This window comes from Erinaceus europaeus, chromosome 7 (assembly GCF_950295315.1).
Source record: "Erinaceus europaeus chromosome 7, mEriEur2.1, whole genome shotgun sequence".
In the NCBI taxonomy this organism is placed as follows: domain Eukaryota; kingdom Metazoa; phylum Chordata; class Mammalia; order Eulipotyphla; family Erinaceidae; genus Erinaceus; species Erinaceus europaeus.
In genome coordinates, this window is record NC_080168.1 from 3,811,891 (window position 1) to 3,832,947 (window position 21,057).

Sequence of the window (21,057 nt, forward strand, 5' to 3'; positions counted from 1 at the left end):
TAGATAAATATATAAATAAATAAGATTTTTTTTAAAAGAATGCTTAGGTTATCCAAGGGAAAGAAATAGTTGTAATCCACTTAAAATAGATTTCCTAGCTTCATCCTATTAGAAGACCCCTAATTCCATCTGCTCTGCTTCTACTTTTGGGTTCCTGTTTATTAAACACTATATTTTGCTGTCTTTCAGCCACCAAGCTACAAATGCTACTATGATGGCATCCTGACTTTCCTAAGCACATGACCACACCAATGTGTATTGAAGTATTACCTCTCCATACCCTGCCCCACTAGGGAAAGTTAGAAAAAGACTGGGGGGGGGGGGCAGTCATGTATCCACTTGCAATGTTCATGTCCAGTGGAGAAGCAATTACAAAAGCCAGACCTTCTACCTTCTGCACCTGAGAAAGAATTTTGGTCCCTATTCCCAGAGGGATAAAGAATACGTAAGTTTGGGAGCCGGGTGGTAGTGCAGTGGGTTAAGTGCAGGTGGCACAAAGTGCAAGGACAGGTGGAAGGATCCCAGTTTGAGCCCCCAGCTCCAGCCCCTGACTCCCCACCTGCAGGGGAGTCGCTTCACAGGCTGTGAAGCAGGTCTCCAGGTGTCTATCTTTTTCTCCCCCTCTCTGTCTTCCCCTCCTCTCTCCATTTCTTTCTGTCCTATCCAACAACGACATCAATAGCTACAACAATAATAACTACAACAATAAAACAAGGGCAACAAAAGGGAATAAAAAAAAAAGAATATGTAAGTTTACAATGGAAGGAGTGGGACAGGGAACTACACTGATGGAAATTATATGGAACTGTACCACTGTTACCTTACAGTCTTGTCAGTCATTATTAAATCACTAATAAAAATTTGAAAATAAATAGACATAATGCTTGCACTCATCTGCTCAGAAAGATACTTTTTTTCCTTCCTCCTGTTCATAACCACCAGTAATAAATTTCCAGTTTTATTGAAGCAAAACTTTTTTGTTGCATTTCTGATTATAGCTAGTAAGCAAGCCTGAGAATTCCATGATGACAGATTACACACCTGTAAGTCTCTTTCCTTCCTTCCTTCCTTTTTTTCCTTCCTTCCTTCCTTCCTTCCTTCCTTCCTTCCTTCCTTCCTCCCTCCCTCCCTTCCTTCCTTCCATCATTCCTTCCTTATTTTCTACCTTCTTCCTTCCCTCTCTCCTGCACCCCCCCATTTCTACCTTGCTTTTCTTTTTCTTTATTTTTCAGTTACTATGCCTCACTTTTTACGCTCTCTTGAAAGAACTACCTTACAAGTGGATTATCCAATCTGAGCAAAGCTCCTTTCGAGTAAGTCTGTAACCTTACACGTGCTTTCAGGAAAAAGCTACATTTTGGGGGGACTGAAACTCTAGCCACTACTGCACGCTGTTCTTGTCTGAGAGCTGTGATTGCTCCGTTATTTCTCCCTTGAGGATTCCATGGATTTGGTTCAAGCACCATTGAACGTGATGCTGTATTAATTGCCCTGGAGGGTAGCGAGGCCTTTGAACTGTGGCTGTGAGGGATATTTTGCTATAAGACATGTGTCAGCACTTGGCTGCTTAACTCTGGGGCTGGGCTGTGCAGCACACTGGGACCAAGAGTCTGGAAAACTACTTTGCATCCTAATCTTACATCTGTTTTCCATCGTGTGGAGAGATTGACTGGCCATTCTAACAGGGAAGCTTCATCCTGGAATAGCTGGAATCGCAGCACAAAGAGTGAGCTGTCAAAGCATATTAGGCATTTCCCATCCTTTCTCCAAACAGCTGGCACCCACAGGTGAAGGCTGGATACAATGAATTAATTGCCCTCAACTTTCACCCCAGCAGAACTGTGTGTAAGTAAGTTATAGGTTAGCATTATGATTCTGAGACTTACATGGGAGATGATCTCTCTGCTTTCAGTGCAAATAAAACCTCCTTTTCAGTTCTGAACCCAGGCTGAGTTGCACAAGCCACAGCAGAGTAAGTGAATGTATACACGGGTTTAAGGTAGAGGTCCAGCACACTCACCACCATTCATTCAAGGACCACAGCCTGAGTGACAGCTTTCCTGGAAGATGGCTCTCCTCTTGATCATTTCCATTGCCACAGATGAGAACAGAACAGGATCCCTCTGCAGAGGCCTGGGGCCACTCTTGTCAGTGATGGTTATAGAGGTGTAACTATATTCTTAGACTTCTCAAGAGCAGATTTTTTTTCTAGGAATTATTACAGACCCTCAAATAATATAGGTCCCTCTCTTGTCTATCAGTAGATCCCAGGCTTACAAAGGCTGCAGATGTGCCTCATAAGTGCTTTTCATGTCTTTGAGAATACAGTAAAAGCAATGTTTCTGTGGAAATGTCCATGTTGAGTCATTGGCAGTCAAAGATCTAGGATAAAAAAAATAATCAGTGACTGTCTTCCCACATGACTCTTTAGAACTTGATCCTCTGAAATTTCTACACATCTGCTTTGTGGGGGGGGGGGTGGAAGAGGGAAAGTTTGATGGAAACTAGAGCAGGTCAGATGCAGGAGGAGCAAGAAGACTGTGTGACTGTTAAGCATTTTTCTTGGAGACCTCTAGTAACACTGTACTCTTACTTTTCCTTTGATTTACTTTTTTTAATTTTAATGGATTGACTACTTTAGCAGAATTGTGTAAATGACAAGATCATCAGTGTCGCCATGGAGCGACCAACCTGTACTAAAAATGGATTGCTCCTCTTTATTTGTTTATCCACTCAATCAATCAATTAATCAATCAATCGATTCTAGGTCTGACTGAGCACACTCTTCGTTTATATACTGTCCAGCAACTTTTTTCACTTCTGATATTTCCTTATTTTGTTACTGGAATGTTTGTAGTCTGAAGCTGAACATATATGGAGCTGACAGAAAAAAATCTTGGGGACAAGTTAAATCAAATACCTGTTCATATGATAGACATGAAATATGTGACTTAGATCCATGTTTTCTTATACATTTTTATTCTAGTTGGATTTGCTATGAAGCTCACTCTCCATTCTTTACTAACTTGCAAGGCTTCAATGGATTTAGCTCATTCTGTCTCTGTGGGAGACTATATAAGTGTACATTTGTGAAAAGTGAAGAAATAGACAATGATATTTTATTTTATTTTACTGATTCATTTATTTGCCACCAGAGTTATCATGGGTGGCTCAGTGGGGGCACTATGAATTCACTACTTCTGGTGGCTGGGTTTTTTTTTCTCCTTTTTTAAATTTCTATTTTATTTTTTTATCTGACAGGACAGAGAGAAATTGAGAGAGGAGGAGAAGGTAGAGAGAAAGAGACACATCAACACTTCTGTTTGATCACTTATGAAGCATCCCCCCTGCAAGTGGGTACTGGGAGCTTAAGCCCAGATCCTTGAGCTTTGTAATATGTGCACTCAACCAGGTACACCAGTGATCTGCCACTGACCACAATTTTTAGTGTGAGTATTGTGAACCAAAACAAACAAACAAACAAAAATTGTTCCTTAGAAAAAAGAAGTTGGGAAAGTTGAAAGTTTAACCATAAACTCTGGCTAATCTGATCAAGCTGGAGTGTAAGATTAACATATACACTTACAGTTTCATCAAGGGCAAATCCACTCTTCATTTTTCTGTTCTGTGTCTAGTAGAAGTAACACTAGAACCATCCCAGGAGAAGTTGCTGGTTGAGAGCCTGGAAAGTGATGGAGCATTACATTAGCTCAGGCTGATAGACCACATTTCTGTGGAATGAGGACCTGGCTTATCATTCATTCTTAGAGATACAGCATTACTTCACACATTCAGTGCACTTGACTATCTGACTGTCTAGTATACCTTGTCCATACATGGCTCTAAAAATTATTTCATCTAATTTTCATAGCAAATTTTTAAAAAATCAGGTCAATGGTGTATTGCACCAAAGTAAAAGACTCTGGACTGCAGGGGGGCAAGGTGGGGGTGGTGGTGGTGGTGGTTCAGGTCCTGGAACATGATGGCAGAGGAGGTCCTAGTGGGGGTTGTATTGTTATGTGGAAATGTGATACATGTACAAACTACAGTATTTTCCTATTGACTGTAAATGATTGATCCCCCAATAAAGAAACTAAAAAACAAAAAAAAATGTCAAAGAGCTCAGTAAGCTGTCCATAATCTGGTCATGTTAAATTTCAAGGGCTCTTTCTTTCTTTCTTTCTTTCTTTCTTTCTTTCTTTCTTTCTTTCTTTCTTTCTTCTTTCTTTTCTTATATATTTATTTATGTATTTATTTTCCCTTTTGTTGCCCTTGTTGTTTTTTATTGTTGTAGTTATTATTATTGCTGTTGTTGTCATAGTTGTTGGATAGGACAGAGAGAAAAGGAGAGAGGATGGAAAGACAGGGACAGGGAGAGAAAGACAGACACCTGCAGACCTTCTTCACTGCTTTTGAAGCGAAGCCCCTGCAGGTGGGGAGCTGGGGTCTCAAACAGGGATCCTTGAGCTTTGCCCACTGTGCTACTGCCTGATCCTTTTTTTTTAACCAGAACACTGTTTAGTTCTGGCTTATGGTGGTGCACGGGATTGAACCTGGGATGTTGGAGCCTCAGGCCTAAGAGTCTGTTTGCATAACCATTATGCTATCTACCCTCTGCCCTAGGGTTCTTTCTTTTACACTAGAATTGCCTCTGACACTGACTACTTTCATTTTCCCTCTTTCTTCATCTAGCAAATAAAAGTCACAGTGACACTACACCATGTGGTACTTCACTACAGTAACAATAAGCATTGGTGGGAGCTAAAGCTACAATGAACATGTGTTAGTGGCTTTGAGAAACAACAGTATGTGTGGCATCAAATATGCTCTCTGGGTACAACACACACCTTTCTAAGTGTGTGTGTGTGTGTGTGTGTGTGTGTGCTGGTCTAGCTTCGCAGGCGGGAGAGAGACGACCAGGGACTCATGGCTGAGCTGGGAACGCAGTTCAATCTTTATTGATGAGCGTGGATGCAGTTCAACAATCTAATCTCTCTTCATTAGAAAGCCCTGTCTTTTTATATCTCCTGAGGCAGAAGTGTCAGGAAGAGGAAGTAGGTAGGATTGGGGGTGGGGCGAAGGAAAAAGCACACAAACCAGTGGGGATTAAACCAATGAAAACAATGATTATGTAAATAGACCACAGCCTTAAGCAATACAAGCGAACCTAATGTGATGATCAAAACTGAAGGTCTTATAAGCAGAATTTAGAAGCATACCAACATGTGTGTGTGTCCTAGTTCCAAACTGTGGCAGCTGGTGGGAAATAAATACCACAAAACAGTGGTATATACTCCCTCTTTCAGAATGAAGAAACCAACAATCCAAGAATAATAAAATAGATTACGCACAGGGCCCCAGAACTAATAAAAAATATAAAACGTGGGGCCAGGCAGGGATGCACCCTGTTAAGTGCATACTTTTCTACGATCAAGAACCTAGTTCAACTCCCTGATCTCCACTGCGGGGGCGGGGGTCTGGGGGAGCTTCACAAGTGATGAAGCAGGGCTGCATGTGTCTCTCTTTCTCTTTCCCTCTTTCCCTCTCTGTCTCCTTCTTCTCCCTCGGTCTCTTTCTGTTCTAGTAAGTTTTAAAAAACGATAATAAACACATATTTTTAAAAAGCATTCTTGGCTCACAGTCAGGTCAGTAAAAGTGTTTGCTGTTGTTGAGTGTGGGCTCATGTGGTAGAACTCATGAATCAACATTCACAGTGAGTTAGATTACAGGTCCCCACCTGCAGGGTGAAACAGTGCAGCAGGTCTCTCTCTCTCTCTCTCTCCCCTGTCTCTCATTCTCTGTATGTGTCTCTCTCTGTCTCTCTCCTTCTTTCCCTCTCTCCCTATATATCTGTCTATCTCATATCTGTTAGCAGTAAAAAAAAAAAAAAAAAGTAGATAAGTTTTGGACATTACACCAGCACCCCTGCATAGTTGATATTATGGTCTATTTACATAATCATTGTTTTGCCTACAGGATATTGGTTAATCCCATTGGTTAGAACCATCACAGCAGCTGTTATGGAAGCTTTCTACCTTCCTGTTCTTTTCTCCACCCCATCTCCTAGCCATTTACTTTTCCCACTTGCCACTTCCAGTTAAAGATACATATAAAGGCGTCTCTGATCAATAAAGGCATTGCATTGCGTTCCTGCTCCACCGCGAGTTCCTGGTCTCTTCTCTCTCCGGCAATGCTAGCCCAGCATTCGGGTAAAAATAGTGACTGGGAATGGTGGAAGTGTACAAGCACTATAGGGTCTGGTAATGACCATATAGCAAAAAAATAAAAGAAAATTTAAAAAAAGGGAAAATGTTCTTTTTCAGAATAGCATAACAAGAAAGAAAAATAAAATAATGAAGCTATTCATTTCAGAATTTAGGGTGTGTTGACTCTATGGCCTTTTGTAGAACTCAAGAGAGTAACTGGTAGGTACTTCTTAGCAAGCATGAGAAGTGTTTAGTGTCTTTCTGCCTGATCACATTCACACTGAGTAGCAGGTGCTCTGTATGGAGAGATGGTAGCCTGGAATTCCAAGTGGGTAATAATTCCAGAAATGACAATTTAAGTGTCACCTTCAGTAAAGTCTGAGTTGCTAAACTCTTAGTGACTATTCCAGGATGCCTGACTTGATTCTAGTCTATCAACTCCTCCACTAAATAGCTTTCCAACCTCTTTTTCACTGGTTTTGACCCTTCAGGAATCCTTTAGAGCTGAATTACCTACACAAATTACTGTTAAGCACTTAACTCAGTCTTCCCCACCAACAAGCAGTCAGTAGCAAATCTTTATTCCATACCTGCCTTAGATATAAAAGTCAAGACCACAATAATCGTTCCACCCATTTAGAGAAATGACTGTGAAAATTATCTGGCACAATACTTGTCAACTTTGGGTATATCACCATAGTGAGAGAGAGAGAACATCCCCATTCATCTCTGAGAACTCAAATACTCTATCCAGTTGCCAAACACCAGTTGAGATCTTATCACTCCTTAGAAATTTAGCACAGGAAAGCAAACAACAAAAAATCAATATTTTTATTATTATTTCTTGTAGGTGGGGAAAAGGGACTTAAACCCTTGTGCACCGTAATGTGTGCACTGAACCAGGTGTGCCACCATCTGGCATCTAGCAGTCAACCTTTAAACCTCTGGTTCCACTATTTTTTGTCATTGTGACTTTGGTCAAACCTCTCCCCACTATGGCTGTGAATTTCATCTGTAAAATGAGAAAGATTTAATAAATTCATGTAAGTGTAACCATAGCCCCCAAAGGAACAGGGCTGTCTACTGTGATCCTAGAGAATGAAGTGAGTTGAAGTTATTAAATCAATGAGCTAGCCCCCCCCAAAAAAAGTATTCTCAGTAATCTATTTTCAAGAATGCTTTTTGCAAGCGAGAGTTTCTATGTTAAGTCTGAATTGGAAAACAAAAGGGCAGCAGAGACTCAAACTACTCAGTCCAGTTCTGTTTGCTTTTATCCTTCAGAAAAATGAGATTGTTTTTCTAAAATAGATTTTGTTTGGGCTGAAAATACAGGGGCACACATCTTGATCCAGAAAATCAAGAGGCTTAGTGACTTAAAACCCCCCAACCTGTTTACCCTGAAGTCCTATTCCAACATTCTCTAGCCTTCCTTATACCTGTGCAAATACTCCCTAAGAGAAAGAAATCAAGTCTAACGTAGATCTGAGTAGGGTTTCTTGCCTCCATTGCATTCAAATTTCAATAAAATCTTTTCCCCCTGACCAAAAGCCCGTGTGAGAATATTTGACTTCCTACGGCACCAAATAGTAGGTCTACATTTAGCTTCATAAGAACTGCCTTAAAAGAATGTGGAATGCATGCTTAGAGTTCAAGAAATACTTTGTTTAGCTACTATAATTCAAGGAAGAAGGCTTATACTATATAGTTCTTCATAATTTTTCTGGCACTGAGTTTGAGCATCATGTGTTACGTTCATATCAAGATGATTACCATCATCTTCATCTCTTTCTGTCTCTTTCTTTTTATATTTGTTTTTTTAATTTTTTTAAAATTTATTTATTTTCTGTCTTGCTGCCCTTGTTTTTATATTGTTGTTGTAGTTATTGTTATTGATGTCTTCATTGTTAGATAGGACAGAGAGAAATGGAGAGAGGAAGGGAAGACACCTGCAGACCTGCTTCACTGCTTGTGAAGCCACGACCTTGCAGGTGGGGAGCTGGGGGCTGGAACCAGGATCCTTATGCTGGTCCTTGCTCTTCATGCCACCTGAGTTTAACCCGCTGCGCTACCGCCCAACTCCCTCTTTCTGTCTCTTTCTACTTCCTCATTCCCAAAATGCTTTGTCCTTGAAATGCAGTTCTCCAGAGGAGAATCTTTATCTCTTACTGCACCTACAGATAACAGTCAGTATCAACTTTCTGGCCATGTGAGTAGCCATCTTGAAAGCAGGCCCAGACGTCTACAGTTGAGTTGTCCCACTTGCCACTGAAGGAAGCAGAAACCAGTCTTTTCCTGCCAAAACCTTCTGAAATGGTATGTTCATGAGCCAAATAAATGCCACTTGCTGCTCAAAGCCACAAAATTTTGTGGTGATGTGTTACACTGCAATAGGTAACACAATGAAAATTTCTTCCTAAATATTTGCCATGGGCCTGGAGCTACCATTTTATACACAGACATATATGTCTCCCTGGAATATATAATCATCTGCTTATTTAATACCCAGAACACAATGAACATTTTGTTGCTATTTGTCATGGTCAAGGATAATGTTTCATACATTTTTTGTTTCTATTGAAGAGGTCTTTTGACTAGAAAAAAAAATATATATATATAGGCTAGTAACAGTGTTATTTTGTAATCTTCTTCTTAGAGGTTTCCTATTTTGAAGTTGAGGTGATCAAAACAATTTTTAGGAAACTGTTACTTAAGCTGAAAACTACATTTTAGAAGCTAGAAACATGGGGTATAGCTCAGTGGTCGAGCATTTTTGACTGCAGAAGCTAGAAATTGTGATTTGAAATATTTGGAAGAAATATATATATAGCATTGGAAGCTTAAATAAGTAGAGGTAAAATTTTCCTATAACAGAAATTGTCTTTGCATGTACCTTATTGTTTTCACCATGCCAGTTTTGTATCCAGTATTTGTAAAATAAAATCATCATCATCATCATAATACCCTATTGATATTTGAAGTGTGGATATACTCCACACTTCAAATAATGATAACAGCAACGACAACCAATAAAATAATAAGCATCAGTTGACAAACATAAGTTTATATAGTGATATAACTTTCCTGTAAGAGAAGCAGAAGCAGAAATATGGACCTTGGATAAAAATGTTACGGTGAGAGTCGTCTGCATCCTACCATTTTTAATAAAGTAAGGGCTGGGAGGAAATAGGACTTAGTCAACAATTATAAATTCCTTACCTGTTCCCTTCATCTCTTGGGGAGTGGAATATAAATAAAAATTTTAAATTGGGTCACCGGTGGCGGCGCAGTGGGTTAAACGAACATGGCTTGTCAAGTGCAAGGACAAGCCTAAAGATCCCAGTTCGAGCCCCCAGCTCCCCACATTGAGAACCTCCATTCACAGGCGGTGAAGCAGGTCTGCAGGTGTCTGTCTTTGTCTCCCCCTCTCTGTCTTCCCCTCCTCTCTCCATGTCTCTCTGTCCTATCTAACAAGAATGCTACTAACAATAGTAATGATAACAGTAATGATAAACAACAAGGGCAACAAAAGGGAAAAATAGTCTCCAGGGGCAGTGGGTTTGTGGTGCAGGCACCGAGCCCCAGAAATAAGCCTAGAGGAAAATAAAATAGAATAAAATTATATTTCCTATTTAAAATAATTTGCAAGAAGTATGAAATCTTATTTCTTAAAATAATAAACATCAGTAGACAAATTTAAATTTATATAGTGATTCCTATAAGAGAAGCAGAAGCAGAAACATGGACCTTTGTTAAATGTGTTATGTTGAGGGATTTGGGCAGTAGCCCAGCGGGTTAAGCGCACGTGGCACAAAGCACAAGGACCGGCTTAAGGATCCCAGTTTGAGCCCCCGGCTCCCCACCTGCAGTGGAGTCGCTTCACAGGTGGTGAAGCAGGTCTGCAGGTGTCTATCTTTCTCTCCCCCTCTCTGTCTTCCCCTCCTCTCTCCATGTCTCTCTGTCCTATCCAACAACAATGGCATCAATAATAACTACAACAATAAAACAACAAGGGCAACAAAAGGGAATAAATAAATAAATACATTGTTTAAAAGTGTTATGTTGAATAGATGCAATGAACTCATGCTGCCATTATAACATGGCATCCTTATACCCTGTAGACAGTCCTAGAGAGAAGATGATATGCTACTGGGCATAAGAAGAAGAATTCACATTTCCCCAAAGGCCTGAGCGCAGTCTTTAAGTGTTTTATGTTCAGTACAGCTAATTAAGGCTTATAATATGGAGGGAACAATCCGGTTAATTCAGTCAAATGTAAAATTTGAACTTGAATTATATTGACCTTATCTTATATTCTGTCTGAGTGGACTAGGTTCCATATCACCATTATTTTTATTTAAATATAGGGCCAAGCTTCTGACAGCTACTAGGCTAACTCTTTACAAATATTGACATATATATTTACTGGGGACCATTTATCAAAATTCACACAGGAACCTCTACTGTGATAGTTTTCAAGTCTTGACTCCAATGAGTCCTTAAATAACTTAGCAATGTAGAGTAGGAGAAATTAAGTAGAACATATATATATTTGACCATAATCTGCCTTTTAAAAGTAATTGATTCTATAAACAGTATTTGAAACTAAATAGTCTGGAAGTCTGGAAATACAGCACTTTCCCTAGTTGGGGAATTTTATATTACAAACCAGGTGAGTCAAATAAAAAGACTTGGTCACAAACTTGCTTTGGAATGAAGGATGTTTACCCACCCATCCTCTTCCCTGAACTTTACAGTGAATATCATTATGAGGCTTGGAGACAGCTAAGCTTCTTCTCTGTATTGCCTTTATTCTTGAGCAACATCAAATCATATTCAATAGATAAAAAGTTGTATAGGTTTAGGGAGAGAGCATAATGGTTTCGCAAAAAAAGTCTTTCATGCCTGTGGCACAAGAAGTCCCGGGTTCAATCCCCAGCAGGACTATAGCCAGAATTAAGCAGCTCCTGGATAAAATAAATGAATGAAATAAAAATTAAAAGTTGTACATATTTAATGAATATGTCTTGGTGGCATTTAGCATATGTATAGCTTAATGATTCATCACACTAAAAGTCAATAATATCCTTAACTTCCAAAATATTTCTTCTGTCTCCTTGCTGTATTTTTCCACCTTTATAATGAGAACATGTAGCAGGAGATATGGCTCCCTGATAAATTTTAAGCGCACTACTCCGTGGTAGCTATAATCTCATTGCTGTAGGTGGCCTCTGGAGTATACCCAGCGTATATAATTTCATGTTCATGACACTGCTCCCTACTTCTCCCTTCCTGTCGTCCATGGAAAACACCATTATTCTATTTTTATTAATTGGAATGTTTTAAATACTTTATGAAATTGGCATCAGGGCTTGGGCGGTAGTGCACCAAGTTGAGCATACGTCACCCAGCACAAAGACCAGGTTTCAAATCCCTTGTCCCCACCTGCAGGGGAGAAGTTACACAAGCATAGAAGCAATGATGCAGGTCTCTCTCTCTTCCACTCTCAGTTTCTCTCTGCCTCTATCCAATAAATATTTTTTAATGTGGCATCATACAATACTTGTTCTCTGTTATTCTATATAGTTATTCTTCTCTCTATTGTCATAGTTTACTTAGAAGAATGTGCCTTGGGGAGTCGGGCTGTAGTACAGCGGGCTAAGCACAGGTGGCGCAAAGCACAAAGACGAGCATAAGGATGCCGGTTCGAACCCCGGCTCCCCACCTGCAGGGGAGTCGCTTCTCAGGCGGTGAAGCAGGTCTGCAGGTGTCTGTCTTTCTCTCCTCCTCTCTGTCTTCCCCTCCCTCTCTCCATTTCTCTCTGTCCTATCCAATAATAACAACAACAATAATAACTACAACAATAAAACAACAAGGGCAACAAAAGGGAAAAAATAAATAAAATAAATATATATATTAAAAAAAAAAAAGAAGAATGTGCCTTGGCCTAATCATGTTACCACATATAGTAGGATTTGCTTTGTAAGGTCGAACAAAATACATTGGTTGATGAGCATTTGTGTTGTTCCAAATCTTGCCTAGTGTAAATACTGTTGCAATGAATTAGAGGTTGTACTTCCTCAAGATAAGAATATTTTCATATTCTACACAAGTTTCATATTCGACACAAGTAAATGGAGGGTCCTATAAAGATTTGAGAATAAAGAAATAATCTCCCTGTCAAAACAATGAATATCTGTACAATTTGTAATCACTCGGTCTCCCATAAAAAACCAAAATTAAATACGGGCACACTCAAACAGGAACATATTCTGCTTTTTAAAGTCAGTCAGTCTCATACTGAAACTAGTGATTTTTCTTTTTTTAATAAACAGAAGCTAGTTAAACTTTTTCAAGCCCCAACTGTAAAGCAATGCATTTAAACCAAGTAGAAATGTACTTTGGCAGTGACTGATGAACACAACTTATTTGAGGGATATTTAAGAAGTCAATTGCTGAATAAAATCATCAGGTAAAATGTGATGTCCTGCCTAACTTTGCCTGATGAAGCTGCCTTGCTATAGACTTTTTAAAGCATTCTTGGAATTTTCAAATCTTGAATTGATTTCCATGTTGATATTTAATCTGACTGAGTTTAAACCATCTGTCTGTAAACATTTGGTACTCTTTTCTCTGGCTTAAAAAAAATCAGATATATAAGAAATAAAATGTAATAAACCAACTTGTAGTAATTTCATTATGTTGTGGTATTTTAGGATCATTTGTTACTTATGGGAATTTAACCCATTTGAACAATGTCTTATATGTGTGTTAAAATATGTTTATATTTATCTACATGTAAATATATATTTAACAAATACACATATATACCATATATAGTCATTTCTGTTCCAGTATAATAAAATAAACCCAGTTGACTAATCTATTTTGTGGAAACTATAAGAATTTCTTTTGAATCGTGATTCTTGAATACATTAAGAACTTTCCACAAAGTTTCTTATTCAGGTAAAATGCAAGGAGATTCAACTCCTAGAGCTAATGTAAAACAAAAAAAATCAGCATTTCCTTTTCTCGGGCAGATGTCGTTTCATTTATTTTATATAGAACTCATATAGGTTAATAGGAACAGACAGTAAAACAATTTAATGTATTCTCATTTTTAAGAAGAAGTATTTCTAAAAGAATGAATGCTATTTGGTTTCTTAGTATACAATTGCCTATACTAATCTATTCACTCTTAATTTTCTAATAATAATAATATATTTGTAGTTGATAGGATTGAATAAACATGACCAGAAAGGGCAAAGTCTCCAAATATAAATACATCCATAAACACATTACATAATATTTTAAATATACACATATAGGTGTGTGTGTGTCAATATATACTGAGTGCATTGTATCTATGTTGATTGACAAGAGCCTTTTGCTGTAAGGTTACAGTTTCACATCCCTCTGAGGCACGTGCTAGTACATTAGCCTCCACCAAATTGTTGTTGCCCTCCACAGCAGAGCACCCTTATTTATTCCACTACTTTTTAATTTTGAATCCCTGTATCTGCTGAAACAGACTATAGTTTACTAATGATTCCAAAAGTAAGCCAGATAGACAGATGGGGGGTATACTTATAAATGTATGTAAGTGTTCCTGTGTATATAAAATTTACTTGTTTTATATTTAACTGGTGGACAAATTTTGCAATGAAGTCTGAATGGGGTATGTAAGAATTGTTTTTTTTTTAAAAGCTGTTTCATACTAAAATAAGTTCTGGGGGAGAGAATAACTTCTTTTTGGATTAGAATAAGTTATAGTTTTAGACTTGTTTAAACTAGTAAGGGTCTTTGTTAGTGGAAGGGTTCAGTATTTCCCTAGGAAGAAAAGATAATGTTCTTCAATTATTATTATTATTATTATTATTATTATTATTATTATTATTATTATTATTTTTGCAAAATAACAACCTGTAGGCTAAGGACACTTACAAAATGGAAACAAAGAAACAAACAAAAAGGCCATCCAACTGAATACAAATCACTTTTCTCCTTTCAAACATTATTTGTGTTTCTTCTCATGTCTGAGAAAAGAATGAGAACCACTTTTTGCACCAATCATGCATTTTAAATAATTTTCGTTTTTAAATGGTATTAGCACCCACAAAGAATTCAGACCTCAATTTGTGAACAAACATTTACATGGATCATTACTCCAAACCCATTTGAAATATAAAATGATAAGTAAAAATAACACCCTCAATATACGTATTTCAGTAATTAAGTGTGACCTTTGCTTTCACTGCATGGAGTCTGCTACTAAGCCAACCTACATGATCAAGCACTTAAAAATATGTAACTGTCAAAATTAGCTCTGAATTCTCCACTTGCTATCGTTTTATTTATCTACTGCCATTCACCCCTAAGTTCATGTTGGAGATTCCACAATTTTATTCTTCCCTGAAACCTGATTCTCTATCCCCACCCCTCAGCACCAGCAGATGGCTTTTCTTCCTGCTTGTGTGGACAGCACTCATCCGTAAGCTCCGCTCCCTCAAGCTTCCCTCCACTGATGCACCATGTGTGTCCATCCCTGTTCTTAATCTTAAATCTCTTTGGAAGTCTAGTATTCCTGCCTTCGGCTAATCCCTGCACCTGTGTTCTCAAGCACTCTCTTCTTAAGTCTCCTTCCCAGGTGCAGAAATCCTTCTCTCCTATTACCTGCACAGTCCTTGTTTTTCTCTTACTGACATCGCGCCACCCCCGTTGGAAAGAATCCTGTCCCTTCTTCTTTAGATAGCACTCTACCTTAATAGGTGAAATGTAGGTTCTGTTCTCTTCACACACTAACTGCCACCTGGTGACTTCAAATCATCATAAAAAGGGAATCTCATGATATGAAATTGCTCAGACCTCATCTTCCTATCCTTGACTAACCATCACGACCCTGGGTCCATGCTCCCAGAGGGATAGAGAATGGGAAAGCTACCATGGGAGGGGGTGGGTTATGGGGATTGGGTGTTGGGAATTGCGTGGAGTTGTACCCCTCCTACCTTATGCTTTTGTTCACTAATCCTTTCTTAAATAAAAAATTAAAAAAAAAAAAAAGGAGAAGAAAACTCTTGCCCCTCCCACAGACATAGGTCTGGGTCTAGGAAGAGCTCACCTGGCCCTCGTTATTATTGATGATAAAATCGTGGTTTGTGACATCACACAAGGTTCAGGTATACAGCACTGGGATATGACATCTATATGCCCTATGATCATAACCTCAGTTCTAGTTGATACACAGCACTATTGAACTGAACAACTTTACCCATTTCACTCCCACACTTGTATTCCCATTTCTTTCTTTCCTCCTTCCTTCCTTTCTCTTTCTTTCTTTCTTTCTTTCTTTCTTTCTTTCTTTCTTTCTTTCTTTCTTCCTTTCTTTCTTTCTTTCTTTCTTTCCTTTTTATTTATAAAATGGAAACATTGACAAGGTCATAGAATAAGAGGGGAACATTTCCATACAATGCACACCCTCAGAGTTCTGTTTCCCACCCCCTCCCCTGATAGCTTTCCCTATCCTTTACCCTCCTGGGAATATGAACCCAGGATCATTGTAGGAGGTGGGAAGGTCTGGCTTCTGTAATTGCTTCCCCACTGAACATGGGCATTGGCAGGTTGATCCATACTCCCAGCCTGCCTCTCTTTTCCCCTAGTGGGGCAGGGCTCTGGGGAGATGGGGCTCCAAGACACATAGTGGGGTACGCTGCCCAAGGAAGTCCAGTTGGCATCATGGTAGCATCCATAACCTGGTGGCTGAAAAAGAGTTAATATAGAATGCAGAACAAATTGTTGACTAATCGTGAACCTAAGGGCATGAATATTACAGATGAAGATTGAGGGCTCCATTTTGATAAAAGCTAGTAGGTCTGTTTTAGGTATATTCCAGAGGACCCATGACTTTCCTAGTTTTTGCCTGAGCCTGACATGTAATATGTAGGTGGACCCAGGTTATTGTCTGGGGAGACGGTGTCATAGCTGGAAAAAGGAGTAGAAAGTTGGATCAGGGAAGAGAATAGCTCCCAAATATGGGGAGAGTATATATATATATATATATATATATATAGTCAACTGTAAACCCACCGGTTTGATCTGGGAATGGAAAGGGAATCGTTAGAGGGAACTTGGAAGGAATATCAGGGAATAAAGGAGAATCAAGAGGGCACATGCTATAAAACGGAGGGAAGAAAATGAACAAAAAGATGATAGTTTATGGTATCTATTTAGATAGGCTAGGCTATGAGTGGTCATAAATTAACTCTAGTCTCCAAATTAATTAATACAATAGAAATTGTATTTCTTGGTTGCTTAGCCATCCAGAATTGGCCTCAATACTTCTGAATGCTTCAGGGTAAAAGCTCCTTCCATCTCCTGACACGAGAATCTATGAAAATTACAATCTGCTATAAAAGACTTAGAAGAGTCTAAAGTTACGTTACCTGCCTCAAGACCCTAAGTTTATAAGAGTAATCAAGATGTTAAAATAAGCTAAGGACCTGCTGGTGGAAGAAAAATGCATAAAGAAGTGGTATACACATACAAAAAGAGACTGCTCAACTAAAGCAAACAGAAAGACACAATCTTGCTAAAATTTGTGGTAATAAGGATCAGTTTTGAAGAGATTGCCTTGGGGTGGAGGAAGATGATTTTATGACTGTTAAATATATATATATATATAATTATTATATATTAATTGGAAAACATTTTTGTTGCTTGATATAGGAAAGAAAAAATAAATAAAAATTTGGAAAGACAAGAGACAGTAAACCATCACATTTAAGAAGTGTCAGAAGCAGAACACTCCAAGCACCTCAGTATGGAAAATTCTGCCATGCCTTCATATCAGCTGTTCAAAGTGGCTTTCACCCTGTTTCATTATGTATGCCATATTGACAATCTTTTCATTGCAAGAGGTTCTCCACGGGGAAGCAGTGTGTTGATTTACATTCTGTTATGAGCTCCTGGCCCCATTGCATGTGGACTCTTTAAGGAACCAGGCTCTAGAAAGCACCACTGCTAATATGAAACACCTACAGTCAATCCCCTAGACCAAAATTCTGGCAGGCCTGCTTGAACAAATTGCTTTAAGCTAGCATAAGATCAGGTGCAACATTTGAGTAAAATTTCAATCCATGAAATACGGTTTCTAATTATACTTTATCATGGAGTGTTACCTAAAAGTTGGCCTTAATTCTCCATCAGTGTCTTTAGACTGTGTTAGAAGCTGACATGAGAACCAAATACAAAAACACACTCTAACTAGTTCTGTGCTTAAAGCATAATAATGTACTAAACACTTACAGATTTATTAACTAGCTGGGAGGTGAGGGGGAGAGGAACAGGGGAGAGCAGAGATACAGAGCCTCACTCTGACACAGATCAAACTCATAACCTGATAATTGAAAGCCCAAAGCCTTATCCACTTTACTACCTCTCAGGTTGACCTATGAAAATATGAATAATCACCATAACATATTACCTGTTTCAGAGTTTCCAAAACCTACTATAAAATTTTCCTGTATGGCTTCATTTGCTTTCTTTTTATTTTTTTCCAGAAGAAAGTATTCTTAGTTTGCCTACTTTACAGATGGAGGAAAATCTCAAGTAAAATGAAATTTTCTTATTCAATGATTTATTTATTTTGCTTTTGGGGTTACCTCTGGAGCTCAGTGCTGAAACCATGAATCCACTGCTTCTGAAGGCTATTTTTCCCCCCTTTTGTTGTCCTTGTTGTTTATTGTTGCTGTTATCATTATTGTTGTTGATGTCATTGTTGTTGGAGAGGACAGTGAGAAATGGAGAGAGGAGGGAAGACAGAGAGTAGGAGAGAAAGATAGACACCTGCAGACCTGCTTCATTGCCTGTGAAATGATTCCCCTGCAGGCGGGGAGCCGGGGCTTGAACCAGGATCCTATGTTGGTCCTTGCACTTCACGCCATGTGTGCTTGACCAGCTGCTCCACCACCCAACACATTATTATTATTATTATTATTATTATTATTATTATTATTATTATTCATTATATACCAGAGGCAGAGAAAGAGAGACCCCTGCAGACTTGCCGCACCACTTATGAAGCATCTCCCTGCAGGTGGGGAGTGAATGCTCAAACCCAGATCCTTGTGCAGGTAGGCCCTTGCACTTCATACCATGAGAGTTTAACAGGGAGTGCCACCACAAAGCCCCCCCCCCCATTCTTTTTCTTTCTACCCTAGACAAATAATCTAATGGTATAATAGCTCAAGAATACTATCCTGAGTTATAATCATCATAGAAATGTTAAAAGATGTGTTTATTAATAAGAGAAAGGGAGAACTAGAGTGTCACTCTGATGCCACGCTGAATATTGAACTGGAGACCTCGTGGTCACAAGTCCCACAGGCCACTGCTTCCCTGCTGCAAGGCCGGGGAACTTTCTGAGTCCATACACGGTTCAGCCATTGCATCACTGTGCAAACACCCTGGAAGGTGATCACACAGCTTCAGATGGTACAACCACATCTCTGAGCGACCACCATAGATGCCTTCCCTGACCAAAAATGTCATTCAAACCCTAACACACACAGCTGATGAATCACCCCTGGCATTGCTCCCTGACAACTGTGAAGAGAACAGATTCCTTCTGAAACCACTGGCATCACAGAATCAATCCGTACTGGAAAAAAGACGGAAGGCCCTTGTCTTTGCCACATTAACCAGTAGCGGCTGCTCTACCCGGCAGGACTTCCTCTTTCATCTGTTCCGCATAAGACTTAATTAAGATCGCCTGAACATCTGGCTTTAGTGATTACAAACAGATAATTTATTAATTAGAATTACTTTTAAAAAGTGGTGCTCATTTCAGGCTGCAAGGGAGACTCCACATGGTACTTAGAAAGAATATATATAATATATAGTATATATTAATTATAGTTAATGATTAATAATTATATTAATATAATATATATTTATCCCAGTAAACCAGGATGACAATATAGTTCACCAGGGAGGGGGCCTGCTTGGCCATGTAAAATGCCTAGGTTGGAGCCTGGCTTCAAGTGGGAGAGGCTTTGATGCTCTGTCTCTGTCCCTTTCTCTGTCTCTCTCCTATCTGAAATAGTCATGTTAATGCTATGAATCTCTGGTGGTGACTGACTGAATGAATGAATAAACCTGTAAAGAAAAAACTAGGGCAACTGTGTTAAGACTCAGCCATCAGACTTTGTTTATGGAGTGATTTTCAAGCACAGCAAATACCTGCAAGCTACTGTTGAAAATAGATGAAGAAAAAAGCCAGAGAATTAACTTTGAAACTTGAAAAAGTGTTTCTTCTAAGTGACAGAAGATGTTACAGCAATAGAAGTTTTTAAAAAATCATTATCTAAATAAGGTTAATTCTTTCCAAATTGTTCTGTAAAATTCAGTGCAAGGCAAATCAAAAGCAGAAAGAAATTAGTCATAAGATTTGACAAGAGCATTCTGAGTTTTTTATAGAAAAGATCTCAAGAATCACAAAATTCTCCGAAAAACTTAACTACAGGGAAGGAAACATCCACAGAGCTAATTTAATGACAAACTCTCTTAAGTAGGAAGGTATATAAAATGTTCGTACTATACCTCTGAAACTTAGAAATGCTACGTGCTAATAAAAGACCAATAAAGGGGAAGGAAAAATAAAAAGGTCCTATAGTGTAGAGGAAGCCAGAGAATAGAGAATAAAAACAACAGGAAGAAAATACTGATCAATAGCAAAAGCTGACGCAGAGGCCTGGGAGGTAGCACACCTGGTTATTTCACAGGTTACCTTGCACAAAGACTGGGGCTCAAGTCTCCGCTTCCCACCTTCAGGAGGAGGAGATTTCACAAAGGATAAAGCAAGTACTGTAGGTGTCTCTCTTCCTCTCTATCATTCCTTTCCCTCTTAAATTCTCTCTGTTTTATATAATAATAATAATAAAGGTGGGGGTGGCCATCGGGAGTAGTAAACATTGTCATGTAGGCACCAAGTTACAGCGATAACCCGTATGTCATTAATTTTTTTTTTAATTTTAATTTAAACATGCAAATAGAAGAGTGACGATAAATTACAGGGACAGAGACCAGAAATGTGCTCTTTGTATGAATAACTTGGAAAAAAATATTTAAGTTATTACTATTTTATACCAATTGATAAAAAAAAGTTTTCCTGATGACCTTGGTGAAAAAAAAAATCAACAATTTTCCATAAAAATAAAAAAGAAAGAAAAACACTGTTATGTTGTTTTGTTGTTGCTGTTTTTTTCTTCCTTTTTTTTTTTTAACGGCAGCACCAGGGTCTCCTGCATGCAAATCTCCTCCACTCCTAGGTACCTTTCACTTTTCTTCTTTGTGTTTCAAAAAGAGTGGATACCATAACACATGGAATTCCTTTTTATTGTAAGCAGCATAAAAATTGACAAAAACAAGGATAAGCATTTCCAGAAAGGAGAATTCACAAGAATAAGAAGAAGATAAAATGGTCTTATTGGTAATCAGGAAAAAGGAACATGGAGACTTAAAGTAAGAATTATTTGGCTTAAAAAATACTAAGAAATGAGAACATTTCAAAACATTTAGGGAGTAGTATGTCATTCTACTTTTTTTTTTTTTTTTTTAGTAAAACAGGCTGAGCTATCTCCCTGAAAGTTCAAGAATGTAAAAGATGGGGTATATTGGCAGGGACTGTGATGGTATGAGCCTGGAAAAATTCAGAACTGTCTCTTAGTGGCAAATATATAAAGCACGTGGCATATTCACTACCAGAATATTACATAACCATGGACATAAAGAGACTAGCCCGACATGCATAGATGAGTGTAAGCATATTGACTGACTCTTGAGACTCTCAGAAGGATAA

The 21,057-nt window shown here is 38.5% G+C and overlaps 1 long non-coding RNA gene across 1 annotated transcript in view; it reads right to left on the bottom strand.

Moving 5' to 3' along the window:
- Nucleotides 1-1,203: 1,203 nt before the first annotated feature.
- Nucleotides 1,204-21,057, bottom strand: part of LOC132539366 (uncharacterized) — a 75,615-nt gene continuing 55,761 nt past the window's right edge. Inside the window, exons 3-4 of the long non-coding RNA XR_009550603.1 lie at nt 3,587-3,682; nt 1,204-2,382 (exon numbers count right to left, since the gene is read on the bottom strand). This is a non-coding gene — a long non-coding RNA (uncharacterized LOC132539366). The remainder of the gene's footprint in view (nt 2,383-3,586; nt 3,683-21,057) is intronic.